Source organism: Arachis stenosperma, chromosome 4, assembly GCF_014773155.1.
Source record: "Arachis stenosperma cultivar V10309 chromosome 4, arast.V10309.gnm1.PFL2, whole genome shotgun sequence".
Taxonomy (NCBI): Eukaryota; Viridiplantae; Streptophyta; class Magnoliopsida; order Fabales; family Fabaceae; genus Arachis; species Arachis stenosperma.
Genome location: NC_080380.1, coordinates 84,473,691 through 84,495,223, shown reverse-complemented (window position 1 = coordinate 84,495,223; position 21,533 = coordinate 84,473,691).

Genomic DNA, 21,533 nt, shown 5'->3' with positions numbered 1-21,533 from the left:
TGACTGACAACCACCTCCGTTCTACCTTAGATTGGGTGAATATCTCTTGGATTCCAGATACACGATGCATGGTTGATCGCCTGACAACCGAGCGCTCGCCTGACAAATGAGCCAGCCATTTCGTGAGATCAGAGTCTTCGTGGTATAGGCAAGAACTGATGGCGGCATTCAAGAGAATCCGGAAGGTCTAACCTTGTCTGTGGTATTTTGAGTAGGATTCAATGATTGAATGACTGTGACGTGCTTCAAACTCCTGAGGGCGTGGCGTTAGTGACAGACGCAAAAGAATCACTGGATTCTATTTCGGCCTGATTGAGAACCGACATATGAAAAGCCGTGCCGTGACAGGGTGCGTTGAACATTTCCACTGAAAGGATGGGAGGTAGCCACTGACAACGGTGAAACCCTTGCATAAGCTTGCCATGGAAAGGAGTAAGAAGGATTGGATGAAGACAGTAGGAAAGCAAAGAGACGGAAGGGACCAAGCATCTCCATTCGCTTATCTGAAGTTCTCACCAATGAATTGCATAAGTATCTCTATCTTTATCTTTATGTTTTATTCATATATCATCCATACCCATTTGAGTCTGCCTGACTAAGATTTACAAGGTGACCATAGCTTGCTTCATACCAACAATCTCCGTGGGATCGACCCTTACTCGCGTAAGGTTTATTACTTGGACGACCCAGTGCACTTGCTGGTTAGTTGTGCGGAGTTGTGATAGAGAGTTGACATTGCAATGAGCGTACCATGTTGATGGCGCCATTGATGATCACAATTTCGTGCACCACAGGTCCAAGTTACAAACTTGAGACTAAGTGGTTAAAGTCGTGATCCAAGGCAAACAGAGTGTGCTCAAGAGCTCTGGACACCTCTGACTGGGGACTCTAGCAAAGCTAAGTCACAATCTGAAAAAGGTTTACCTAGTCATGTGTCTGTGGCATTTATGTATCTGGTGGTAATACTGGAAAACAAAGTGCTTAGGGCCACGGCCAAGACTCATAAAATAACTATGTTCAAGAATCAACATACTACACTGGGAGAATCAATAATACTATCTGAATTCTGAGTTCCTATGGATGCCAATCATTCTAAAATTCAAAGGATAAAGGGAGATGCCAAAACTGTTCAGAAACAAAAAGCTACAAGCCCCGCTCATCTAAAAAGAATCTGAGCTCCATTTAAAACTCTTAGATATTATTACTTCTTAATTTCTCTCATCCTATTTTATTTATCTAGTTGCTTGAGGACAAGCAACAGTTTAAGTTTGGTGTTGTGATGAGCGGATATTTTATACGCTTTTTGGGGGTAATTTCATGTAGATTTTAGTATGTTTTAATTAGTTTTTAATAGAATTTTATTAGTTTTTAAGCAAAATCATATTTCTGGACTTTACTATGAGTGTGTGTATTTTTCTGTGATTTCAGGTATTTTCTGGCTGAAATTGAGGAAGTTGAGCAAAAATCTGACTTAGGCTGAAAAAGGACTGCTGATGCTGTTGGATCCTGACCTCCCTGCGCTCAAAATAGATTTTCTGGAGCTACAGGAGTCCAATTGGCGCGCTCTCAACGGCGTTGGAAAGTAGACATCCAGGGCTTTCCAGCAATATATAATAGTCTATACTTTGCGCGAAGATAGACGACGTAACTTGGCGTTGAACGCCAAGTACATGCTGCTGTCTGGAGTTAAACGCCAGAAAAACGTCATGATCCGGAGTTGAACGCCCAAAACACGTCATAACTTGGAGTTTAACTCCAAGAAAAGCCTCTACTCGTGGATAGCTTTAGTCTCAGCCTCGGCACACACCAAGTGGGCCCCAGAAGTGGATTTCTGCACCAATTATCTTAGTTTACTCATATTCTGTAAACCTAGGTTACTAGTTTACTATTTAAACAACTTTTAGAGAATCATTTTGTACCTCATGACATTTTCAGATCTGAATTACATACTTTTTGTCGGTATGAGTCTCTAAACTCCATTGTTGGGGGTGAGGAGCTCTGCAGCGTCTCGATGAATTAATACAATTACTTTGTTTTCCATTCAAACACGCTTGTTCTTATCTAAGATGTTCATTCGCGCTTAATTATGGAGAAGGTGATGATCTATGACACTCATCACCTTCCTCAATCCATGAACGTGTGCCTGACAACCACCCCCGTTCTACATCAGATTGAATGAGTATCTCTTAGATTCCTTAATCAGAATCTTCGTGGTATAAGCCGGATTGATGGCGGCATTCATGAGAATCTGGAAAGTCTAAACCTCGTCTGTGGTATTCCGAGTAGGATTCTGGGATTGAATGACTGTGACGAGCTTCAAACTCCTGAAGGCTGGGCGTTAGTGACAGACGCAAAAGAATCAATGGATTCTACTCCAACCTGATTGAGAACCGACAGATGATTAGCCGTGCTATGACAGAGCATAGGAACATTTTCACTGAGAGGATGGGAAGTAGCCATTGACAATGGTGACACCCTACATAGAGCTTGCCATGGAAGGAGCCTTGCGTGTGTTGAAGGATTTCAAGGAAGAATTGAAGTTCAAAGGACAAAAGCATCTCCAAAACTCCAACATATTCCCCATTACTGCACAACAAGTAACAACTATTTATTTTATGCCCTTTTTACTTTATACGAGGCTAAAGAACTCTATTGGTATCCTGATTAAGATTAATAAAATAAACATAGCTTGCTTCAAACCAATAATCTCCGTGGGATCGACCCTTACTCACGTAAGGTATTACTTGGACGACCTAGTGCACTTGCTGGTTAGTTGTACGGATTGCAAATTCGTGCACCAGTAGCTGATCATCTGTCCCAGATAGAACCAGTAGCTGGGGCGTCCCTCCCCACTACTGAGATCTCTGAGACCTTTCCCGATGAGGAACTCTTTGCCATTCAGGAAGCTCCATGGTTTGCAGACATTGCAAACTATAAAGCTGTGAGGTTCATACCCAGGAGTACAGCAGAGTGCAAAGAAAAAATTAATTTCAGATGCCAAGTACTACCTATGGGATGAGCCATATCTCTTTAAGAGATGTGCAGACGGAATGATCAGCAGATGTGTACCTAGAGAGGAAGCACAAAGGATCCTATGGCATTGTCATGGATCGCAGTATGGGGGACATTTCGAAAGTGAGCGAACAGCCACTAAGGTCCTCCAATGTGGCTTCTACTGGCCTACTCTCTATAGGGATGCCCGAGAGTTTGTGCGTAACTATGACAGTTGCCAAAGAGCTGGTAACTTGCCTCATGGTTACGCCATGCCTCAACAAAGAATCTTAGAGATTGAGTTGTTTAATGTATGGGGTATTGACTTCATGGGTCCCTTCCCACCATCATACTCAAACACTTATATTCTGGTGGCAGTAGACTATGTATCTAAATGGGTAGAAGAAATTGCCACTCCCAATAATGATACTAAGACCGTGCTGAAATTCCTCCAGAAATACATCTTCAGCAGGTTTGGTGTTCCCAGAGTACTAATCAGTGATGGGGGCACTCATTTCTGCAATAAAAAGCTGTACTCTGCTATGGTCTGATATGGAATTAGCCACAAAGTAGCAACTCCGTATCATCCACAGACAAATGGGCAAGCTGAAGTCTCTAATAGAGAGCTAAAAAGAATCCTGGAATGGACTGTTATTGCCCGTAGAAAGGATTGGGCAAAGAGTTTGGATGATGCTCTGTGGGCACACAGAACAGCATTCAAGACTCCTATAGGAACCTCTCCATACCAACTTGTGTATGGGAAGGCCTGTCATCTGCCCGTGGAACTGGAACATAAAGCCTACTGGGCAACCAGATTCCTAAACATGGATGCTAAGTTAGCTGGTGAAAAAAGATTGCTCCAGCTAAATGAGCTAAAGGAGTTCAGACTCAAGTGCCTTTGAAAATGTAAAAATTTATAAGGAAAAGGCAAAGAAGTGGCATGACAAGAAGTTGTCATCCAGAGTCTTTGAGCCAGGACAAAAAGTTCTGCTCTTCAACTCTAGGCTCAGACTATTCCCAGGAAAACTTAAATTCCGGTGGAGGGGTCTGATGTGCGGAAAACGATCCGACACAAAACTCACCGGCAAGTGTACCGGGTCGCATCAAGTAATAATAACTCACATGAGTGAGGTCGATCCCACAGGGATTGAAGGATTGAGCAATTTTAGTTTAGTGGTTGATTTAGTCAAGCGATTCAAGTATTGGTTGAGTGATTTGTGTTTAACAGGAAGTAAATAACAGTAAATGTAAAGGGGGAAGGGTAGAATTGCAGAAATTAAAAGAAACTGAAAGTAAAAGGACTGAATCTTAAAGAACAAGAAAGTAAATGACTGAAACTTAAAGTGCAAGAAATGTAAATTGCAGTAACTTAAATTGCAAGAAATATAAATTGCTTGAATGTAAAAGGGATTTGAGGACAGGGATTTCAGAATTTAAGCAAGAGAATGTGAATTGCAACAATCAATAGAGCAGAAATTGAATTAGAAGCAATTAGAGCTCAAACAGTAAGGAAATTAAATGCAGCAGAGGTTCACAGAAGAACCAAAAGTAAATTGGGATCTCAGGTCTCCAGAGACTAGGTAGCAAAGCCTAGATCTCAATTGCCTTCCCAGATCCAAGTTCACAAAGCTATTGACAAGGAATTGAAGAAGAAGCAGTAAAGGAAATTGAAATTCAATTTAATTGTGCAGAAAGGAATTAAAGAGATTTTGAATGGAGGTTGAGACAGAATTTCCTCAACTCTTCACACCCAAAACTCAAAACAAGAAAATTAAAAGTGCTCAGGCAAGAACGAGGAAGAAGAGAGATCAATTTTCCTCCCCAATTCTCTGAAATCTCAGTGAAGTCACCAAGAGAAGTTGCAGAATTCAAAGCTCCAAAGGAAGTAAAAAAATCAAGTAAAAGGTAAAATGTCAAAAATTCAAAAGTGAAAGTAAAGGTAAAGGTCCAAAGGTCCTATTTACATCAAACTAACTCCTATTTATACACTTTCTATTCTTGGATCTTGGGATTTGGATGGGCTTTTGATTTGTTGAAGAATTGAATTATGATGGTGTTTTTGCGGAAAACGAATTTCCAACACACAAATCCAACCGGCAAGTGTACCGGGTCGCATCAAGTAGTAATAACTCACTTAGAGTGAGGTCGATCCCACAGGGATTGATGGATCAAGCAACTTTAGTGGGTGATTAGTTTAGTCAAGCTAACATTTAAGTGAGAATTGTGGCAGCAAAATGTAAATAGCAATGAACTTAAAGTGCAGAATGTAAATAGGCAGGAAGCTTAAAGAACAAGCAATGTAAATTGCAGAAACTTAAATGACAAGAAATGTAAATTGCAGGAAATGTAAAGGGGATTGGGTGCAGGAAATTTAAAGGAAAGCAATAAGCAGCACTTAGAATAATTGCAGAATAATTAAATTGCACGAAAAGTAAAAGGGATTGGGTGCTGGGAATTAAAACTTCAACAAGAAAAAGTAAAGAGCAATCAAGCAGAGAATTAAAAGATGGAATAAGTGAAGTAGATTTAAACAGAAATGTAAAATTGCTTGAAGAAGCAACACAGAATGTAACTCAGCTCAATTGTGAAATTTAAAGAGACGAGATCTCAGGGAATCAATGAGACTAGAGAACAAGTCTAGATCTCAAGCCCTTCCTTGATCAATTCAGAGAACAATTTGCAGAAGAAAGAAGAAAAATAAATTGCAGAATTAAAGAGAAGATGAAGCAGTATGTGAATTTCAATTATGCAGAAAAAGTAAACAAGAGATCTCAAGGTGAGATTGAAACAGAATTTCTTCAATTCTTCACCCAAGATCCAAAGCTAGAATGAAAAACTGAGAGAGCCCCTAGTGAGACGGAATTGATGCCTTTATATAGGCTTTACAAAGTGAAAAATTAAAACAAATTACAATTAAAATGAAAATCCTAATCTAATTGATCCATGTGCCTTTGAGTGATGATGTGGGCTTTTCTTGCTTTGGATTTGAGGAGAAATGGGTTTGGTTGCCCTTGATTCAATTTGGAGAGGAATTGAATTAAATTGAATTTTGGTTGATTTTTGGCCCATGACACTTCCAGGAGGCTGCCCTGCCCTTGTGGAGGGCAGGGCAGAAAATTGATGCTTGGTGCGAGAATTGGTGCGTGTTGGTGCAGCCTTGTGCGTGGGACGCTTGTTGGTGCGCAAGGATGCTGCCCTGCCCGCGCCAAGGGCAGGGCAGGAAGAGTTTGGTGCGCCAAAATTGTGTTGGTGCACGCGCTTGGTGCTGCCAGGGGAGAAACTTGGTGCGCCAAAGTTGCTTCTTGGTGCGCCACACAAGATGCTGCCCTGCCCGCGCCAAGGGCAGGGCAATGTTCCTTCCTTCACGTCCCAAGTTCGAAACACGGCAGAAGCACACGCTCATCATTTTTTTTCTTGGCTTCTTGGCACCTAATTCACGCCTAAGGCTTGGCTTCCTAGAGGTCTTGTGTTCGAAACTTGGTGGAGGAAGTTGTTGCAATTTTTCCTTGAATTTTCATGAAGAAAACACGACATTGCCCTCCAAGAGGGCATTCTGCTCTCCTTGAGGGCAGACTTCCTTGGGTTCCTTGTGTCTCCCTCTTCGAGCCTTGGTGGAAGCATTTTGGTTTATTTTCGCTTGTTTTTGGCCCTTAAAGATGCCTTTCGTTCCTGCCTCAATTGGACGCCAAATATGGATTTCTATATATCGTTGGAAAGCTCTGAATGTCAGCTTTCCAACGCAACTGGAAGCACATCAATTGGACGTCTGTAGCTCAAGTTATAGCCCTTTGAAGTAGGCATGGTCATGCTGTGTGCGGCCAGATTTTAACTTAGCGAAAATTCTTGCTTCCAACCACACTTTGCATCACGATTCTGCCCTGCCCTTGGCAAGGGCAGGATCGTGTGCGTGCTGGCTGCTTCCTTCTTTGATTTTGTCATGGGCCACGCTTTTAAAAGCGTGGCCTAAAGCTCCAAAGTGTACCCCAACTTCAAAGTGTGTCCCAAAGCTCTTTTTTTCTCCTTTTTTTGTGCTTCTTTGCTTCTTTTTCTTATTATTTTCTACAAGATTTATAAAATTAAAATATCAAGAAAATATATCATTTAAGTACAAAAAGCATTCAATATTTAAGCACAAATCATCAATTTCTTGTATGAAAAAGCATAGAAAATGGGTATATGATGACATGTCATCACAACACCAAACTTAAATCTTGCTTGTCCCCAAGCAAGAAAAGAATCATGGAATAAAGATTGACAATCCAAGGTGAGAAGAATAGCAACTCAATGTTCATGGCAAGCTAGTTTTCTATGTATGCTACAATTACAAAAGAGATGTAAATGATTGATGCTTCTATCTAGCTTATTTTATGAAATCTTTTTCTTATAATTCTTCCTTGAAACAAGCTTTTGATTTTTTTTTCTCCTTTTGGGTGCTTTGCCCCATGAGTTAATAACAAAGCTACGACTTCTAAATGCTTTGTTTTCAAGTATTACCACTTGATACATAAGCACCACAAGCATTTAATTAGAGGACTTCATTAAGCTCATTTTTTCTTTTCTTTTCTTGACTCTCTAATCATTGATGCTCAGAGCCTTGAGCTTTGAGGGAGTGCTTTTGCACTTGAGCCTAGCCTTGACTTCTAAGTGTTTTGTTTTCAAGCATTTGGCTTGATACATAAACATCACAAGCACTTAGCAAATAAATTGCCATTGGTACTCAGAGCCTTTAGCTTTCTCATTCTTTCCCTTTTTCTTTTCTTGCTTTAATTGTATTTGCTTCTTCAAGGTTTTCATGATTTCAAAAGATTTCACAAAATGTACTAGATGAAAAACTTCAATTAAATAAAATCCAATGCAATTGAGCAACAATCAATCATACTAGCTTTCCAATACTTGTATGCACATGCTAAATTCTTCTTTAATTCCTTGTTTGTTTATGATCATGATGCTTTTTGCTTTTGAATTCACAAAACTCAAGTTGGTAGTCATAATGTCACAACAACATATTTCAAATCAAATTCAAGCTATGCTTAGTCATACCACACATGTATACAGAAAATATAAAGACAATCATGCAATTTAAAGTGTTGGAAATAAATGAGAGGAAAAGGAACTTTATAACCTTGTAGTCCATCTTCATTATTATTGTCCTTTTTCTCCAATTCTTCCCTTTCCCTTGCCAACTTAGAGTGCTTACTCATCCTCAAGCAACAATTAGAACAATGGCTATGGGGCTAAGATGGATCATGAATGTCTTACACAATGAAATGTTAGTAGCACATATGTTTTAAACAAGCAAAAATGAAAAATAACAGTCAAGGCACAAGAGACAGCGACATTTGATTGCAAGCATAAGAAGGTGTGCACAATACTTTGCATAAAGAATAAGTGGCACACCAAACTTAGTGTGACACTTTCACTTGGAATTGATGCAAGTATCTAATAGATATTGGAACCAAATTTTGTTGCATAGCAACACCAAACTTAGAATGCAATCATATGTCAATTTTATTTAAACTAAAACTAAACAAAAGAAACTGTTATTTGTTGAATACAATCACCAAGTGAAGAATCTGTCATGAATAAGGATGTTTTGGTGATGTATTAACAAAAACAGTAAATAAGCAAACTAAAATGAAAGCAAACAGAAAAATGACTAAAGAAAGTAGAATGAAAAAGTGTCAAATTAAAAGAAAAAATAAAACTGCAGAGGCATTATGATTATGCAGACAAGTAGTGTTGCTTGAATGAATTGCATAGAAAAATAAGTGGCACACCAAACTTAGAATCTTGGTGTGTCACTTTCATTTTTGATTTGATGCAATCATCCAAAAAGATTGAAAACAATTTTGTTGCAAGGCAACACCAAACTTAGAATGTAACCATATGCCCATTTATTGAATTTAAACAAAGTAAAGAACAAAAACAAAGCAGAGAAGAAATTATACCTACGGTTGGGTTACCTCCCAACAAGTGCTCTTTTAGTGTCATTAGCTTGACATGTTGTTCTTCACTTTCTTCCTCTTCTTCCAATTAGTTAAGAGGAATGACCTCAAGGGGGGAGAAGATTCAGCTACTGTCCCTTGTCTTGGCCTTTCCTCAGCAAGCTTTCTTTTGCAAATGTCTTGATTGATTTTGCTTGCTGGATTAGGGACAGAATTGGTGTTCTTGTCAATTACCTTCACTTTCTTGAGTCCAAGTCTTGGTGGTTGTGTAATTGTTGGAGTTTTGTCTTCATCAAGAGTTCCTTGCAGTGATGGTTCAATGAGCTTGTCCTTTATGAGCCTCTCTGTTTCCCTTGAGTTTGGACGTTCTTGATTGTCCCCCTCACTAGCTTGTTCTTCCCCTTCCTCTTTTACACTCAACATTTGCTTTAGTAGCTCTTTCATGGAGGAGGTTTGTTGATCTTCCCAAGCTTTCTTCATCTCCTCTTCATACCTTTCAATCATGGATTCAAGTGTTGAGAGTTGTTGGGTCAGGAAAGTTTGTGAGAGTTGTGAGTCTTCATGTTCCCTTGTCATCTCAAGTGCAATTTCATTTTCAACCACCTTGTTCTTCATTGAAAGTTCACTTGATACAGTAGCCTCCTCATCTTGCTCTTCCTTCATTGAAATTTCAATTGATATAGGAACCTCTTCTTCCTCTTCTTCACTCACAGATTGTTCCTCATCCTTAAAACTTGGTGATCCTGAATGAATCTTCCTTTGCTCTACATGCCCTTCTGTTTTCTTGAGGAGGAATTCTTGTTCTGTCCAGCGTTGTTTTTGTTCTTCCATAATTTGTTCTTGTCTTTCCAATAATTCTCTGGACTTTTGAAGAGGATCCTCAGCCACTAGCTCAAAGGATAAAGGTTGAGAGTAATTTTGTGGTTGGTGAGATGAGTTGTATGGATCTTGGAGGGAATTTTGTGTTGAGGCATAATCAAATGATGAAGAATTTTGAAATGAGAAACTGGGAAGTAAGGGTGGATAATTTTTCATGTGATTTGACTGCTCAGAATTTGCAGTTTCTTGGTGATACTCCCATCCACCATGAGGATAATGATATGAATCATTTTGTGGTGGTGGTTGGTATCCCTCATAATTCTCTTGCTCATCTTGGGGTTCTGAAGCAAATCTCCATGAGTTGGAGTACTCAGAATGTGTATTCTCTTGGTGATATTCCCAATCATCATTAGAATAATGACTTGAATCATATTGTGATGGTGGGTAATATCCCATGAAGTTTGTTTGATTAAAAGATGAGGTGAACTCCATTTGAATTTTGGAAAACACAACACCAAGAAAAATTGAAATTACTCATATCAGAGATGAGAATTTCTTAGTGAGGCAAAAACTCAAACACCTTGGTTTCACTTTAAAACAGAGAACAAAAACAAAAAAAATGCTTGATCTAGACTTCTCACCCACTTAATCATTGTTGATCTAATCAATCCCGGCAACGGCGCCAAAAACTTGATGGTATTTTTGCGGAAAACGAATTTCCAACACACAAATCCAACCGGCAAGTGTACCGGGTCGCATCAAGTAGTAATAACTCACTTAGAGTGAGGTCGATCCCACAGGGATTGATGGATCAAGCAACTTTAGTGGGTGATTAGTTTAGTCAAGCTAACATTTAAGTGAGAATTGTGGCAGCAAAATGTAAATAGCAATGAACTTAAAGTGCAGAATGTAAATAGGCAGGAAGCTTAAAGAACAAGCAATGTAAATTGTAGAAACTTAAATGACAAGAAATGTAAATTGCAGGAAATATAAAGGGGATTGGGTGCAGGAAATTTAAAGGAAAGCAATAAGCAGCACTTAGAATAATTGCAGAATAATTAAATTGCATGAAAAGTAAAAGGGATTGGGTGCTGGGAATTAAAACTTCAACAAGAAAAAGTAAAGAGCAATCAAGCAGAGAATTAAAAGATGGAATAAGTGAAGTAGATTTAAACAGAAATGTAAAATTGCTTGAAGAAGCAACACAGAATGTAACTCAGCTCAATTATGAAATTTAAAGAGACGAGATCTCAGGGAATCAATGAGACTAGAGAACAAGTCTAGATCTCAAGCCCTTCCTTGATCAATTCAGAGAACAATTTGCAGAAGAAAGAAGAAAAATAAATTGCAGAATTAAAGAGAAGATGAAGCAGTATGTGAATTTCAATTATGCAGAAAAAGTAAACAAGAGATCTCAAGGTGAGATTGAAACAGAATTTCTTCAATTCTTCACCCAAGATCCAAAGCTAGAATGAAAAACTGAGAGAGCCCCTAGTGAGACGGAATTGATGCCTTTATATAGGCATTACAAAGTGAAAAATTAAAACAAATTACAATTAAAATGAAAATCCTAATCTAATTGATCCATGTGCCTTTGAGTGATGATGTGGGCTATTCTTGCTTTGGATTTGAGGAGAAATGGGTTTGGTTGGCCTTGATTCAATTTGGAGAGGAATTGAATTAAATTGAATTTTGGTTGATTTTTGGCCCATGACACTTCCAGGAGGCTGCCCTGCCCTTGTGGAGGGCAGGGCAGAAAATTGATGCTTGGTGCGAGAATTGGTGCGTGTTGGTGCAGCCTTGTGCGTGGGACGCTTGTTGGTGCGCAAGGATGCTGCCCTGCCCGCGCCAAGGGCAGGGCAGGAAGAGTTTGGTGCGCCAAAATTGTGTTGGTGCGCGCGCTTGGTGCTGCCAGGGGAGAAACTTGGTGCGCCAAAGTTGCTTCTTGGTGCGCCACACAAGATGCTGCCCTGCCCGCGCCAAGGGCAGGGCAATGTTCCTTCCTTCACGTCCCAAGTTCGAAACACGGCAGAAGCACACGCTCATCATTTTTTTCTTGGCTTCTTGGCACCTAATTCACGCCTAAGGCTTGGCTTCCTAGAGGTCTTGTGTTCGAAACTTGGTGGAGGAAGTTGTTGCAATTTTTCCTTGAATTTTCATGAAGAAAACACGACATTGCCCTCCAAGAGGGCATTCTGCTCTCCTTGAGGGCAGACTTCCTTGGGTTCCTTGTGTCTCCCTCTTCGAGCCTTGGTGGAAGCATTTTGGTTTATTTTCGCTTGTTTTTGGCCCTTAAAGATGCCTTTCGTTCCTGCCTCAATTGGATGCCAAATATGGATTTCTATATATCGTTGGAAAGCTCTGAATGTCAGCTTTCCAACGCAACTGGAAGCACATCAATTGGACGTCTGTAGCTCAAGTTATAGCCCTTTGAAGTAGGCATGGTCATGCTGTGTGCGGCCAGATTTTAACTTAGCGAAAATTCTTGCTTCCAACCACACTTTGCATCACGATTCTGCCCTGCCCTTGGCAAGGGCAGGATCGTGTGCGTGCTGGCTGCTTCCTTCTTTGATTTTGTCATGGGCCACGCTTTTAAAAGCGTGGCCTAAAGCTCCAAAGTGTACCCCAACTTCAAAGTGTGTCCCAAAGCTCTTTTTTTCTCCTTTTTTTGTGCTTCTTTGCTTCTTTTTCTTATTATTTCCTACAAGATTTATAAAATTAAAATATCAAGAAAATATATCATTTAAGTACAAAAAGCATTCAATATTTAAGCACAAATCATCAATTTCTTGTATGAAAAAGCATAGAAAATGGGTATATGATGACATGTCATCAAATTAAATTGGATTTTTAATTCAATTTTTGGCCCATGAGAAGTTGCTTCCAGGAGGCTGCCCTGCCCTTGTGGAGGGCAGGGCAGGATTTGGTGCTTGGTGCGTGCGTGGTGCGGCGTGGTGCAGGCTTGGTGCGCAGAATGCTGCCCTGCCCTCGCGGAGGGCAGGGCAGAAAAAGTTGGTGCACCAGAATTATGCTGTGGTGCGCTGTTGGTGCTGCCAGAATCGTTCCTTGGTGCGCCAGAATCGTGCCTTGGTGCGCCAGACTCATGCCACAACAAAATGCTGCCCTGCCCTCGCGGAGGGCAGGGCAGTGTTTCCACTTTGACGTCCCGTGTTCGAGACATGGCTGGAACGCACGCTACTCATTTCCCTTGGCTTTCTTGGCACCATAATCAAGCTTAGTTCCTTGCTTCTTCCTTGTTCCGTGTTCGACTCTTGTGGCATGCAATGGAGACATTTTTCTTTGATTTTCTTCCCTTGGTGAGCCCGATACTGCCCTTGTGGAGGGCAGGGAAAGGTTTTGTTCCTCTTGATTCCAAGGCACAGATTTGTGCTCTGCCCTTGTAGTGGGCAGGGCAGAGTTGCCTTTCATGCTTGGTTCCCTTATGTTGCCCTCCTAGAGGGCAGTGTGCCCTTGTGGAGGGCAATACTTGCCTTCCTCATGTTGTGCGCCACAGTTCTTCTCTCTTTGACCACACTTTCTTCTCCTTGGGCCACACTTCCTTAGGCCACGCTTTTCCTTTTTTTTCTTTTCTTCACCTACAATAAACCAAAACAACCACTCAAAGTATGACTAAATTCAAGAGGCTTATAAATCAATTAAAAATCAATTAAGTTTAGCTTAAACCTTATGAGTTAACATTAATTTCATGGTGGTTGTTTGATTTAAAGAAGTTATGCATTTTCACTCCAAATCACTTACTTAGGATGCAAGAAAGTGTATAAATGCTAATAAAACAAGTGAAATTAGCTTGAAAAATGGGTATATGATGACTTGTCATCACAATACCAAACTTAAATCTTGCTTGTCCCCAAGCAAGCATCAAAACTAAGAGAAATTGAAAGGAACAAGAAAAGACATATATCCTTATTAGGCATATAGCAGAACTTGATCTATGGGGTCTTTATGCAGACAATGATAACTCAAGTTATTGTTTGCTGTTACATAATACACATTTTTCATCAAAGGTTTGCTAAACTTGCTGTTATAAGACTTACTCTTTAATCACTCCCTTGCTAACTTTTCTTTCTTATAATGCTTAACAAGCTTATTCTTTTGGAGGTTTGGTGTCAAATGTTGCAGTAGTAGCCTTTGGCTTTATTTGTTTCTTTCTTTTACTCAACATCTTTCCACCACAGACACATGGCTCACTAATTCTTCCTAGGATCATTGATGCCCAGCATCTCTTTGGATAACTAAATGTTCTGTATCTAAGTTGCTCTTTATTGTGGACTTTCAATTGGCCATCCCAAATCAGTTGATCTAAGTGACCGGGTTTTAAAATACCCCTTAGAATTTACTCATCCAAGCATATCTTAGTACAAGAACATCACAGGCATATGTCCTAGGGTCCAAGCTATTGGTGTCCAACCTTTAATTTTTTGCTTTTCTTGCCACTTTGGATTTTTCTTCTCCCTTTTCTTTCTGTTTTTGTTCTCAAGGGTTTTTTATTCATTGATAAGGGTCTTTATAACAGCAAGCTAACTCACACTTGAATGAGAATGAGATTATGCAACAATTATTTCATGAGTCATGAATTTAATCAAACATATATACCACCATTAACTTCCATTCTACTTATGCAACATTGGATATTTCACTTTTCAATTCAAATCAAATCTCTTTTATTCAAGCATATGGGAAACAAAACAAAATTAAAGCTAAGTGATGAATGACAAGCATTATGCATATTTGGTATTTTTAACAAACAATTTCACTTGCAACTAGATAAACACTTTAGCAAGACATACAATGGTTCCCATGTTCAAAATAACACACAATAGTAAAGATCAAGTTGAGATACAACCTTTGAAGTTGCAGCCCTTTGTTTTTTTCTTCTGTTGTGTTTTCTTTGAGTTAGGATGCAGAATATCTTCAATTGTTGACTTATGTCCTGCATATTTCTCAAAGTTGCTTGCTTCTCAAGCCCTTAAGTGTATGGTTAGTATGCATAAATTGAGTGTGGTTCTTGGATTTGTTTTGGTGTGTGAACACCAAACTTAATTGTTTGCCACTGTCTCAGATGCAACAAGTTAACCATATTTGAAACCCTGTATCCTTGCTAAAGAGTATGAAATTAAAAACTAGAAACAGTTAAGTAGTTGAATAATTTGTTTGATTGCTTGGAGCTAGCATTGTGCAGGAAGTGAGAATATGCTTTTAAGTGGGCTTTTTGGTGGAACACCAAACTTAGAATCCTTCATTCTCACTTAAATTGTTTTGGTGTGCAACACCAAACTTAGCTCCTTGCAATGCATACCAACTATTCAACATTTTTATTGAAAAAGCTATGAAAAGAAAACTACCTCAGGTTGGGTTGCCTCCCAACAAGCGCTCTTTTATTGTCACTAGCTTGACATCTTCTGTTTGCACTTCAAGAAGGATTTAGGTTCTGAACCTCTTTTTCCTTGTTCCATTGTCCTCCTAGGTATGGTTTTGCTCTGTGGCCATTTGCTGTGAACCGACTCTTTGTTGCTTCATCTAGCAATTCAATACTCCCATAAGGAAAGACCTTAGTTACCAAATATGGGCCAGTCCACTTAGACTTAAGCTTGCCAGGGAATATCTTGAGTCTTGAGTTGTACAAGAGTACTTGCTGTCCGGGTTTGAATTCTTTCTTCAGAATCTTCCTGTCATGCCATCTCTTTGCTTTTTCCTTGTATATCTTGGTATTTTCATAGGCTTCTAGCCTAAACTCATCCAGCTCATTCAGCTGTAACAACCTTTTCTCTCCTGCTGCTTCAGAGTCAAGGTTTAGAAGTTTAATAGCCCAAAAGGCTTTGTGTTCAAGCTCTACAGGGAGATGACAAGATTTGCCATATAACAACTGAAAGGGGGACTTCCCAATGGGAGTTTTGAAAGCTGTCCTGTATGCCCAAAGTGCATCTTCCAACTTCCTAGCCCAATCCTTTCTTGTGCTACCTACTGTTTTCTCTAGGATTTTCTTCAATTCTCTGTTGGCTAATTCAGCTTGCCCATTAGTCTGAGGGTGGTATGGTGTGGCCACTTTATGGATAACTCCATATTTGTGAAGAAGTTTCTCCATTTGTTTGTTACAAAAATGACCACCACCATCACTGATAAGACCCTTGGGTACTCCATATCTAGTAAAGATATGCTTCTTTAAGAATTGAATGACAATTTGTGCATCACAGGTAGTTGTGGCTATGGCTTCTACCCACTTTGAAACATACTCCACTGCTACCAAGATATACTTGAAAGAATGAGAAGGAGGAAAGGGTCCCATGAAATCAATGCCCCATAGATCAAACAATTCTACTTCCAGAATGAAGTTCTGTGGCATCTCATTCCTTCTTGTCAATCCTCCTGCTCTTTGGCATTCGTTACATTGGTGGACAAATTCTCTGGCATCTTTGAAGATAGTTGGCCAATAGAAACCACTTTGCAATATCTTTGAAGCTATTCTTTCTGGACCAAAGTGTCCACCATACGCAGAGCCATGGCAATGCCATAATATATCCCGCATTTCACTCTCAGGGACACATCTTCTAATTATTCCATCAGAACATCTTTTGAACAAATAAGGTTCATCCCACAAGAATTTCCTTGCTTCATTGATTAGCTTCTTCACTTGTTGCTTAGTGAATTCTTGAGGTATCTTCCTCCCCACTTTGTAGTTAGCTATATCAGCAAACCATGGTGTTTGTTGGATCAGCAAAAGATGTTCATCTGGGAAGCTTTCATTCACAGGTTGCGACGCTTCTTGGATTGTTTCTTGTGGCAACCTTGACAAATGGTCAGCAACTCGGTTCTCAGTGCCTTTCCTGTCCCTTACCTCAATGTCAAACTCCTGTAGAAGTAGTATCCACCTGATAAGTCTTGGTTTAGCATCCTGCTTTGTCATCAAATACTTGAGGGCAGCATGATCAGTATAAACCACAATTTTAGATCCTATCAAGTATGATCTAAATTTATCAAATGCATAGACTACAGCTAACAATTCCTTCTCTGTTGTAGTGTAATTTTTTTGAGCCTCATTTAATACTTTACTTGCATAATATATGACATGATGCAAGTTTCCCTTTTTTTGTCCAAGTACAGCACCAATTGCAATATCACTTGCATCACACATGAGTTCAAAGGGTAAGTTCCAATCAGGGGGTGTGATAATTGGTGCTGTGGTGAGTTTATGTTTCAAAGTTTCAAAGGCATGCTGGCAATTTTCATCAAAAACAAAAGGTTTATCAATCATTAACAGATTACTCAAGGGCTTGGCTATTTTAGAAAAATCCTTGATAAACCTTCTATAAAATCCTGCATGCCCCAAGAAACTTCTAACAGATTTCACATTAGTTGGTGGAGGGAGCTTTTCTATTATTTCCACTTTTGCCTTGTCAACCTCTATCCCTCTTCTTGAAACTTTATGACCAAGAACAATCCCCTCAGGCACCATGAAATGGCACTTCTCCCAGTTCAAAACCAAATTAGTTTCTTGGCATCGTTTCAAAACAAGAGTTAGATGGTTTAGGCAAGTATTGAAATTATCACCAAAAACAGAGAAGTCATCCATAAAAACTTCTAAAAATTTTTCAACCATATCTGAGAAAATAGAGAGCATACACCTTTGAAAAGTGGCTGGGGCATTGCATAGTCCGAATGGCATTCTTCTATAAGCGAAAACTCCAACTGGGCATGTGAATGAAGTCTTTTCTTGGTCCTTTGGGTCTACCACTATCTGATTGTACCCAGAATAGCCATCCAAGAAGCAATAATAAGCATGGCCAGCCAACCTTTCAAGCATCTGGTCAATGAACGGCAGTGGGAAGTGATCTTTGCGTGTATCATCATTCAACTTCCTATAGTCAATACACATCCTCCACCCCGTCACAGTCCTTGTGGGAATGAGTTCGCTCTTCTCATTAATAATGACTGTCATTCCACCCTTCTTGGGTACCACTTGGACTGGACTTATCCATGAACTATCGGAAATAGGATATATTATTCCTGCATTCCACAATTTCATTACTTCCTTCTGGACGACTTCCTTCATTGCAGGATTTAGTCTTCTTTGAGGTTGAATTACTGCTTTGGAATTGTCCTCCAATAGAATCTTATGCATACACACTGCAGGGCTAATGCCTTTCAGATCATCAATGGTCCATCCTAAAGCATCCTTGTGAGCTCTGAGGACATCAAGAAGCTCTCCTTCTTCTTTCTTTGTCAGAGATGAATTAATGATCACTGGGAAGCTCTCTGAAGTGCCAAGAAATGCATATTTGAGATGAGAAGGTAATGGCTTCAGTTCTTGCTTCTGTGCTTCTTTTTTCTTGCTTGGTTCCACCTCTTTGTCGATGGAGATCTCAGCTGCGTGTTCCTCTATTGTTTCTTGATTCTCTTTTTCTTGCTCATGCTGGTTAGTGTCTAATATTTCTTCCACCAGGCTCTCTATCATATCCACTCTCAAATGATCTTCCTACTCAGGAGGATGTTGCATTGACTTAAAAATATTTATGATCATTTGCTCATTGTGTACTCTGAAAATCATTTCTCCTTTTTCCACATCTATAATGGCTTTTGCAGTTGCTAGAAATGGTCTTCCCAAGATGATTGAATTGTTCCCTTCCTCATCAGTGTCTAGGATTACAAAGTCTGCAGGGAAGATAAACTCTCCAACCTTTACTAACAAATTTTCCACAATTCCATTAGGTATTTTGATTGATCTGTCGGCCATGACTAGTGGCATCCTAGTGGGTTTGAGATCTTCTATAGCAAGCTTCTTCATCATGGACAAAGGCATTAAGTTTATACTGGCTCCAAGATCACAGAGAGCTTTGTCCAAGGCCATTTTGCCTATGGCGCAAGATACTACAAAACTCCCTGGATCCTTAAGCTTTGGTGGAATTCCTTTTTGGAGCACGGCACTACATTCCTCACTGAGCATTACCGTTTCCTTCTCATTCCAGTCTCTCTTCTTGTTGATGAGCTCCTTTAAAAACTTGGCATACAGAGGCATTTGCTCTAATGCCTCAGCCAAAGGTATGTTGATTTCCAGCTTCTTGAAAGTCTCAAGAAATCTGTGGAAGTGCTGATCCTTTGTTTCTTTGTGGAATCTTTGTGGATAAGGTATTGGGGGTGTCAAGTTTTTCTCCCCTTGAAGTTGTCTTGGAATCGGTTCTTCCATGGTCTGCTTTCCCTTCTTCAAACTTTGTGGTTGGTCGTTTTCTTCTGTGAGTTCTTCTGGGCCATTATTGGTTGTCATGTCCTTGTTGATGGCTTCAGCATTCTTTGTTGGCTCATTGTCATTCTTCATAAGTTTCTTGGTTGCTCCTTGGTTACCATCCACTAACATCTTTCCACTTCTTAGTTGCACGACCTTGCATTCTTCCTTTGGGTTAGGAATGGTATCACTTGCTAGTGAGCTTGATGGTTTTTCAACAGAAATTTGTTTGGAGAGTTGACCAATCTGCCTCTCTAGGTTCTTCATGGAAGCTTCTTGGTTCTTTGTTGTCAATTCTTGGTTTTTCATCATTTTCTCCATGAGCAACTCTAGATTAGTGATCCTCTGAGAGTCTTGTGAGATTGGTTGGTTTTGGGATGTTGATGGATGATGGTAAGCAATTTGGTTAGTTGGGTGGTTATTGGGTAGGTGATGGTTAGAATTGGGGTAGTTATTTTGTGGTTTTCTGTATGTGTTTTGGTTAGTGTTTGGCTGGATATTGTGGTTTGTGTTTTTCCAATTGTTCTGACTTGAGTTTCTTTGCCATGGTTGTTGGCCTTGATTGTGGTTGCTCCACATCTGAGGTTGGGATGGTTCTTCCAAGATGGATTGTAAGTATCACCATAAGCTTCATTTGTTCCAGGATTTTGGTTGTGCATGTATTGGACTTGCTCTTGCTGTTGCTCCTCTTGGGTCTCTTCACTTTGCACCCATGAGGTTGATGGTTGGCTTGTGGTGCTCACTGCTGCCACTTGTAGGCCATCAATTCTTTTGGCCATTTGCTCAAACTGTTGTTGAATCTGCTGCTGCATCATCTTGTTCTGAGCTAGAATTGAATCCACTCCTTCTAACTCCATTACTCCTCTTCTCTGTGATGGTTGGCATTGTCTTTGATGAGCAAAGAAATATTGGTTGTTGGCCACCATATCAATGAGGTTTTGAGCTTCCTCTGTGGTTTTCATGAGTTATAGTGAGCCTCCAGCTGAGTGATCAAGTGCTTCTTGAGCCTTTAGAGTAAGTCCTTCATAGAAGTTTTGCAACTTATCCCATTCAGTAAACATCTCTGGTGGACATTTTCTCAATAGAGCTTTATATCTTTCCCATGCTTCATATAAATTCTCAGCCTCCATTTGAGTGAATGTCTGCACCTCAGTTTTCAATCTTATGATTCTTTGAGGGGGATAAAATTTGGCAAGGAACTTGCTCACCAAGTCATCCCAAGTGTTGATGCTTTCCTTTGGGAACGTTTTTAACCATTGAGTGGCTTTGTCTCTGAGAGAAAATGGAAAGAGCAACAACTTGTAACTGTCAGGAGGCACACCATTGGTTTTAACAGTGTCACAAATCCTCAAGAAGGTGGATAAGTGTTGATTTGGGTCCTCCAATGGTCCTCCCCCAAAAGAACAGTTGTTTTGAACCAAAGTGATGAGTTGTGGCTTTAATTCAAAGTTGTTTGGATTGACATTGGGGGGAAGAATGCTACTCCCACAGTGTCTAGCATTTGCAAATGTATAGGAAGCCAGTACTCTTCTTTGTTGTTGATTATTATTGGCTCCTCCTTCTGGTTGATTGGGATTTGATGGATCTCCTTCCATTTCTTGGAATTCCTCCTCAGATTCTTCCTCTCCAATAACGTTCTTTCCTCTTTCAGCTCTTCTTATTCTTCGAAGAGTTCTTTGGTCAATTTCAGAGAGGATAGGGGAAGATCTTCCTGTACCTGACATACAAACACACAACAATAAACTCACAGATCCAGAAAATCAATAAAACTTCAATCTATTGCTAGAATGAGGTTTTAGTTAGTTTAAGCAAAAATTCAAACAGTTAGTGTGTTAGAGAAACAGAAAAGAAAAAGTGCTTAATCTAGACCTCCACTTCACTTAATCATTGTCAATCTATTTCAATCCCCGGCAACGGCGCCAAAAACTTGATGTGCGGAAAACGATCCGACACAAAACTCACCGGCAAGTGTACCGGGTCGCATCAAGTAATAATAACTCACATGAGTGAGGTCGATCCCACAGGGATTGAAGGATTGAGAAATTTTAGTTTAGTGGTTGATTTAATCAAGCGATTCAAGTATTGGTTGAGTGATTTGTGTTTAACAGGAAGTAAATAACAGTAAATGTAAAGGGGGAAGGGTAGAATTGCAGAAATTAAAAGAAACTGAAAGTAAAAGGACTGAATCTTAAAGAACAAGAAAGTAAATGACTGAAACTTAAAGTGCAAGAAATGTAAATTGCAGTAACTTAAATTGCAAGAAATATAAATTGCTTGAATGTAAAAGGGATTTGAGGACAGGGATTTCAGAATTTAAGCAAGAGAATGTGAATTGCAACAATCAATAGAGCAGAAATTGAATTAGAAGCAATTAGAGCTCAAACAGTAAGGAAATTAAATGCAGCAGAGGTTCACAGAAGAACCAAAAGTAAATTGGGATCTCAGGTCTCCAGAGACTAGGTAGCAAAGCCTAGATCTCAATTGCCTTCCCAGATCCAAGTTCACAAAGCTATTGACAAGGAATTGAAGAAGAAGCAGTAAAG